General features: G+C 42.1%; 1 non-coding gene across 1 annotated transcript; it reads left to right on the top strand.

The window, feature by feature from the left end:
- Positions 1 to 3,842: 3,842 nt before the first annotated feature.
- Positions 3,843 to 3,915, top strand: TRNAV-UAC (transfer RNA valine (anticodon UAC)). The gene has a single exon. It is a non-coding gene; the product is annotated as a tRNA-Val (tRNA).
- Positions 3,916 to 7,612: the final 3,697 nt, after the last annotated feature.

Below are 7,612 nucleotides of genomic sequence, written 5' to 3'. Positions count from 1 at the left end.
GTTCAGTCACTCAGTCATGTCAGACTCTTTGCAACCCCATGAACTAAAAAGAAATGAATTCCAAAGAATAGCACGAAGAGATAAAAAAAGCCTTCCTCAGTGATCAATGCAAAGAAATAGAGGAAAACAACAGAATGGGAAAGACTAGAGATCTCTTCAAGAAAATTAAAGATACCAAGGGAACATTTCATGCAAAGATGGGCTCAATAAAGAACAGAAATGGTATGGACCAAACAGAAGCAGAAGATATTAAGAAGAGGTGGCAAGGATACACAGAAGAACTGTACAAAAAAAGATACTCATGACCCAGATAATCACAATGGTGTGATCACTCACTTATAGCCAGATATCTGGGAATGGGAAGTCAAGGGGGCCTCAGGAAGCATCACTACGAACAAAGCTAGTGGAGATGATGGAATTTCAGTTGAGCTATTTCAATTTATAAAAGATGTTGCTGTGAAAGTGCTGCACTCAATATGCCAGCAAATTTGGAAAACTCAGCAGTGGCCACAGGACTGGAAAAGGTCAATTTTCATTCCAATCCCAAAGAAAGGCAATGCCAAAGAATGCTCAAACTACCGCACAATTGCACTCATCTCACACACGAGCAAAGTCATGCTCAAAATTTTCCAAGCCAGGCTTCAATATTACATGAACTGTGAACTTCCAGATGTTCGAGCTGGTTTTAGAAAAGGCAGAGGAACCAGAGATCAAATTGCCAACATCCGCTGCATCATGGAAAAAGCAAGGGAGTTCCAGAAAAACATCTATTTCTGCTTTATTGACTATGCCAAAGCCTTTGACTATGTAGATCACAATAAACTGGAAAATTCTGAAAGAGACGGGAATACCAGACCACCTGACCTGCCTCTTGAGAAATCTGTATGCATGTCAAGAAGCAACAGTTAGAACTGGACATGGAACAACAGACTGGTTCCAAATAGGAAAAGGAGTACGTCAAGGTTGTATATTCTTACCCTGCTTATTTAACTTCTATGCAGAGTACATCACAAGAAACGCTGGGCTGGAAGAAGCACAAGCTGGATCAAGATTGCCGGGAGAAATATCAATAACCTCAGATATGCAGATGATACCCCCCTTATGGCAGAAAGTGAAGAAGAACTAAAGAGCCTCTTGATAAAAGTGAAAAAGAAGAGTGAAAAAGTTGGCTTGAAGCTCAACATTCAGAAAACAAAGATCATGGCAGCCAGTCCCATCACTTCATGGCAAATAGATGAAGAAATAGTGGAAACAGTGGCAGACTTTATTTTGGCGGGCTCCAAAATCACTGCAGATGGTGACTGAAGCCATGAAATAAAAAGACGCTTACTCCTTGGAAGCAAAGTTATGACCAACCTAGACAGCATATTAAAAAGCAGAGACATTACTTTGTCAACAAAGGTCCGTCTAGTCAAGGCTGTGGTTTTTCCAGTAGTCAAGTATGGATGTGAGAGTTGGACTATAAAGAAAGTGGAGTGCTGAAGATTTGATGCTTTTGAACTGTGGTTTTGGAGAAGAATCGTGAGAGTCCCTTGGACTACAAGGAGATCCAACCAGTCCATCCTAAAAGGAAATCAGTCCTGAATGTTCATTGGAAGGACTGATGTTGAAGCTGAAACTCCAATATTTTGGCCACCTGATGCTAAGAGATGACTCATTTGAAAAGACCCTGATGCTGGGGAAGATTGAAGGCGAGAGGAGAAGGGGACGACAGAGGATGAGATGGTTGGATGGCATCACCAACTCAATGGACATGGGTTTGAATAAACATTGGGAGTTGAAGATGGACAGGGAGGCCTGGCGTGCTGCAGTCCATGGGGTCGCAAACATTCTGAAATAACTGAGCGACTGAACTGAACTGAAAAAGAAATGACCTATCAATCCACAAAAAGACACAGAGAGATCTTAAAGACATACTGTTAAGAGAAAGAACCCTATCCGAAAAGTCTACATTTTATATGACTATGAATATATGGCATTCTGCAAAAGGCAAAACTGTGGGAAAAGTTATCAATTAAAAAAAATCAATGGTTGTCGGGGTTTAAAGAGAGGGAGGGGTCACTAAATGTAGCATAGGAAATTTTTAGGATATTGAGACTATTCTGTATGATACTAAAAGCATGGATCAGTTCAGTTCAGTCACTTAGTCGTGTCTGACTCTTTGTGACCCCATGGACTGTAGCATGCCAGGATTCCCTGTCCATCACCAACTCCCAGAGCTTACTCAAACTTATGTCCATCAAGTTGGTGATACAGTCCAACCATCTCATCCTCTGTCATCCCCTTCTCCTCCTGCCTTCGATCTTTCCCAGCATCAGGGTCTTTTCCAATGAGTCAGTTCTTCACATCAGGTGGCCAAAGTACTGGACTTTCGGCTTCAGCATCAGTCCTTCCAATGAATGTTCAGGACTGATTTCGTTTAGGACGGACTGGTTTGATCTCCTAGGAGTCCAAGGGACTCTCAAGAGTTATCTCCAACACCACAGTTCAAAAGCATCAATTCTTCGGTGCTCAGCTTTCTTTATAGTCCAACTCTCACATCCATACATGACTACTGGAAAAACCATAGCTTTGACTAAATGGACTTTTGTTGGCAAAGTAATGTCTCTGCTTTTTAATATGCTGTCTAGGTTGGTCATAGCTATTCTTCCAAAGAGCAAGTGTCTTTTAATTTCATGGCTGCAGTCACCATCTGCAGTGATTTTGGAGCCCAAGAAAATAAAGTCTCTCACTGTTTGCATCGTTTCCCCATCTATTTGCCATGAAGTGATGGGACTGGATGCCACGATCTTAGTTTTTTGAATGTTGACTTTTAAGTCAAATTTTTCACTCTCCTCTTTCACTTTTATTAAGAGGCTCTTTAGTTCTTCTTGGCTTTCTGTCATAAGGGTAGTCTCATCTGCCTATCTGAGGTTATTGATATTTCTCCTGGCAATCCTGATTCCAGCTTGTGCTTCATCCAGTCTGCATTACTTTGCTAGTGTGTGAGATGAGTGCAATTGTGTGGCAGTTTGAACATTCTTTTGCAGTGCTTTTCTTTGGGATTGTAAAGAAAACTGACATTTTCCATTCCCGTGGCCACTGTTGAGTCTTCTAAATTTGCTGGCATATTGAGTGAAGCACTTTCATAGCATCATCTTTCACAATTTGAAATAGTTCAACTGAAATTCTAACACCTCCATTAGCTTTGTTCGCAGTGATGCTTCCTAAGGCCTACTTGACTTCACATTCCAGTTTGTTTGGTTCTAGGTGAGTGATCATACCATAGTGATTATCTGGGTTGTGAAGATCTTTTTTGTATAGTTCTTCTGTGTATTCTTGCCACCTCTTTTTAATATCTTCTGATTCTGTTAGGTCATACCAGTTCTGTCCTTTATTGTGCCCATCTTTGCATGAAATGATCCCTCAGTATCTCTAATTTTCTTGAAGAGATCTCTAGTCTTTCCCATTCTATTGTTTTCCTCTATTTCCTTGCATTGATCACTGAAGAAGGCTTTCTTATCTCTCCTTGCTATTCTTTGGAATTCTGCATTCAGATGGGTATATCTTTCCTTTTCTCCTTTGCCTTTAGCTTCTCTTCTTTTTTCAGCTATTTGTAAGGCCTCCTCAGACAACCATATTGCCTTTTTGCATTTCTTTTTCTTGGGGATGGTGTTGATCATTGCCTCCTGGACATTGTCATGAACCTCCATTCATTGTTCTTCAGGCACTGTCTATCAGATCTAATCCCTTGAATCTATTTGTCACTTCCACTGTATAATTGTAAGGGATTTGGTTTACGTCATACCTAAATGGTCTAATGGTTTTCCCTACTTTCTTCAATTTAATTCTGAATAGCTCATGGTTCCATAGTATAGTGGTTAGCATATCTGCTTTACACGCAGAAGGTCCTGGTTTTGATCCCCAGTGGAACCAACTCCTAAGGTTATGTCTATGCTTCCCTTGTGCCTCAGCTGGTAAAAGAATCTGTCTGCAATGCCAGAGACCTGGGTTTGATCCCTGGGTTGGGAAGATCCCCTGAAGGAGGAAATGGCAACCCACCACAGTACTTTGCCTGGAGTGGACAGAGAGGAGCGGGACATCCTCCACGGACAGAGGAGCAGGACAGGCTGCAGTCCATGGAATCACAGAGTTGGACATGACTGTGCAACTAACCTTTCTTTCTTTGCAATAAGGAGTTCATGATCTGAACCACAGTCAGCTCATGGTCTTGTTTTTGCTGACTGTATAGAGCTTCTTTATCTTCAGCTGCAAAGAATATAATCAATCTGATTTTGGTATTTACCACCTGGTGACGTCCATGTGTAGTCTTCTCTTGTGTTGTTGGAAGATGGTGTTTGCTATGACCAGTGCATTTCCTTGGCAAAACTCATTTGACCTGCTTCATTTTGTACTCCAAGGCCAAACTTGTCTGTTACTCCAGGTATCTCTCGACTTCCTACTTTTGCATTCCGGTCCCCTATGATGAAAAGGACATCTCTTTTTTTGGTTTTAGTTCTAGAAGTTCTTGTAGGTCTTCATAAAACTTCTCAAATTCAGCTTCTTCAGCATTAGTGGTTGGGGCATACACTTGGATTACTGTGATGTTGAGTGATTTGCCTTGTAAATGAAAAGAGCTCATTCTGTTGTTTTTGAGATTGCAACCAAGTACTGCATTTCAGGCTCTTTTGTTGACTATGAGGGCTACTCCGTTTCTTCTAAGGGATTCTTGCCCACAATAGTAGATATAATGGTCATCTGAATTAAATTTGCCCATTCTAGTCCATTTTAGTTGACTCCTAAAATGTCAATGTTCACTCTTGCCATCTCCTGTTTAACCACTTCCAATTTACCTTGATTCATGGACTTAACATTCCAGGTTCCTTTGCACTACTGTTCTTTACAGCATCGAACTTTACTTCCATCACCAGTCACATCCACAGTTGGGTGTTGTTTTTTCTTTGGCTCTGTCTCTTCATTCTTTCTGGAATTATTTCTTCACTCTTCTCCAGTAGCATATTGGCTACCTACTGACCTAAGGAGTTCATCTTTCAGTGTCATATCTTTTTGCCTTTTCATACTGTTCATGGGGTTCTCAAGGCAAGAATACTGAAGTGGTTTGCCATTCCCTTCTCCAGGTGACCACATTTTGTCAGAACTCTCCACCATGACCCATCTGTCTTGGGTGGCCCTACATGGCATGGCTCATAGTTGTGTTGAGTTAGACAAGGCTGTGGTCCATGTGATCGGTTTGGTTAGTTTTCTGTGATAATGGTTTTCATTATGTCTGCCCTTTGATGGATAACGGTAAGATGCTTATGGAAGCTTCCTGATGGGAGATGCTGACTGTGGGGGAAACTGGGTCTTGTTCTGATGGGTGGGGCTATGCTCAGTTCAGTTCAGTTCAGTTGCTCAGTCATGTCCGACTCTTTGCAACCCCATGAATCACAGCACACCAGGCCTCCCTGTCCATCACCAACTCCCGGAGTTCACTCAAACTCATGTCCATAGAGTCAGTGATGCCATCCAGCCATCTCATTCTCTGTTATCCCCTTCTCCTCCTGCCCCCAATCCCTCCCAGCATTAGAGTCATTTCCAGTGAGTCAACTCTTCGCATGAGATGGCCAAAGTATTAGAGTTTCAGCTTTAGCATCAGTCCTTCCAATGAACACCCAGGACTGATCTTCTCTAGAATGGACTGGTTGGATCTCCTTGCAGTCCAAGGGACTCTCAAGAGTCTTCTCCAACACCACAGTTCAAAAGCATCAATTCTTTGGCGATCAGCTTTCTTCACAGTCCAACTCTCACATCCGTACATGACCACAGGAAAAACCATAGCCTTGACTAGACGGACCTTTGTTGGCAAAGTAATGTCTCTGATTTCTAATATGCTATCTAGGTTTAATATGCTATCTAGGTTGGTCATAACTTTCCTTCCAAGGAGTAAGCGTCTTTTAATATCATGGCTGCAATCACCATCTGCAGTGATTTTGAAGCCCAGAAAAATAAAGTCTGACACTGTGTCCACTGTTTCCCCATCTATTTCCCATGAAGTGATGGGACCAGATGCCATGATCTTAGTTTTCTGAATGTTGAGCTTCAAGCCAACCTTTTCACTCTCCTCTTTCACTTTCATCAAGAGGCTTTTTAGTTCCTCTTCACTTTCTGCCATAAGGGTCGTGTCATCTGCATATCTGAGGTTATTGATATTTCTCCCAGCAATCTTGATTCCAGCTTGTGCTTCATCCAGCCCAGCGTTCCTCATGATGTACTCTGCATATAAATTAAATAAGCAGGGTGACAATATACAGCCTTGACGTACTCCTTTTCCTATTTGGAACCAGTCTGTTGTTCCATGTCCAGTTCTAACTGTTGCTTCCCTACCTGCATAAAGTTTTCCAAGAGGCAGGTCAGGTGGTCTGGTATTCCCATCTCTTTCAGAATTTTCCACAGCTTATTGTGATCCATACAGTCAAAGGCTTTGGCATAGTCAATAAAGCAGAAATAGATGTTTTTCTGGAACTCTCTTGCTTTCTCCATGATCCAGCAGATGTTGGCAATTTGATCTCTGGTTCCTCTGCCTTTTCTAAAACCAGCTTGAACATCTGGAAGTTCATGGTTCACGTATTGCTGAAGCCTGGCTTGGAGAATTTTGAGCATGACTTTACTAGCCTGTGAGATGAGTGCAATTGTGCGGTAGTTTGAGCATTCTTTGGCATTGCCTTTCTTTGGGATTGGAATGAAAACTGACCTTTTCCAGTCCTGTGGCCACTGCTGGGCCATGCTCAGTAAATCTTTAATCCAATTATCTGTTGATGGGCGGGGCTGTGTTCCCTCCCTGTTTTTTGACCTAAGACCAAACTATGACAGGGATAATGAAGATAATGGCGACCTCCTTCAAAATGTCTTGTATTCAGTGCCCCTGACCCTGATGCAGGCCACCGTTGACCCATGCCTCAAGACTGGCATCTCCTGGACACTCACAGGCAAGTCTGGGTCAGTCTCTTGTGGGGTCATTGCTCCTTTCTCCTGGGTTCCAGTGGGTACAGGGTTTTGTTTGTGCCCCTCAAGAGTCTGTATCCCCAGTCCTGTGTAAGTTCTGTAATCAGATCCCACTGTCCTCCAAAGTCAAATTCCCTGGGGTGTCTCAGTCCCTTTGTCAGATCCCCAGGTTGGGAAATCTGTGGATATATGTCATTAAACATTTGTCTAAGCCCATAGATTGCACAACACTGAGAGTGAATCCTCATATAAACTGCGGGCATTGGGTGATAATGATTGTCAGGGTAGGCTCACTAGATACCACAGTGTACCATCCTGGTGGGGATGCTGATGATGAAGAAGGCTACCCACATGTAAGGGCAGTGGGTATATGGGAAATCTCCTCTTAATTTTGCTGTGAACTTAAAACTGCTCTAAAACAAAGTTCTGTGTTTTGTTTTTTTTTTAATGAGAGAAAAAAGAAAGAGCAGAGGTAATCTCAAGGTGGATCAATACAATGTAAAACGTCGGAACTCAACTTTTGTTTGTTGTGTTAAATGCAAACAAAATAATGAATGTTCAGTCTGGTGGAGAAAGATTAAAATTGATTATGCAAATAGTGGTGGGCAAGTTAAACCAGTGCTATATGAGA

Source organism: Moschus berezovskii, chromosome 10 (assembly GCF_049115385.1).
Source record: "Moschus berezovskii isolate FMDL1 chromosome 10, NW_MosBer_1.0, whole genome shotgun sequence".
NCBI lineage: Eukaryota > Metazoa > Chordata > Mammalia > Artiodactyla > Moschidae > Moschus > Moschus berezovskii.
This window is presented reverse-complemented; position numbering and strand designations above follow the sequence as displayed.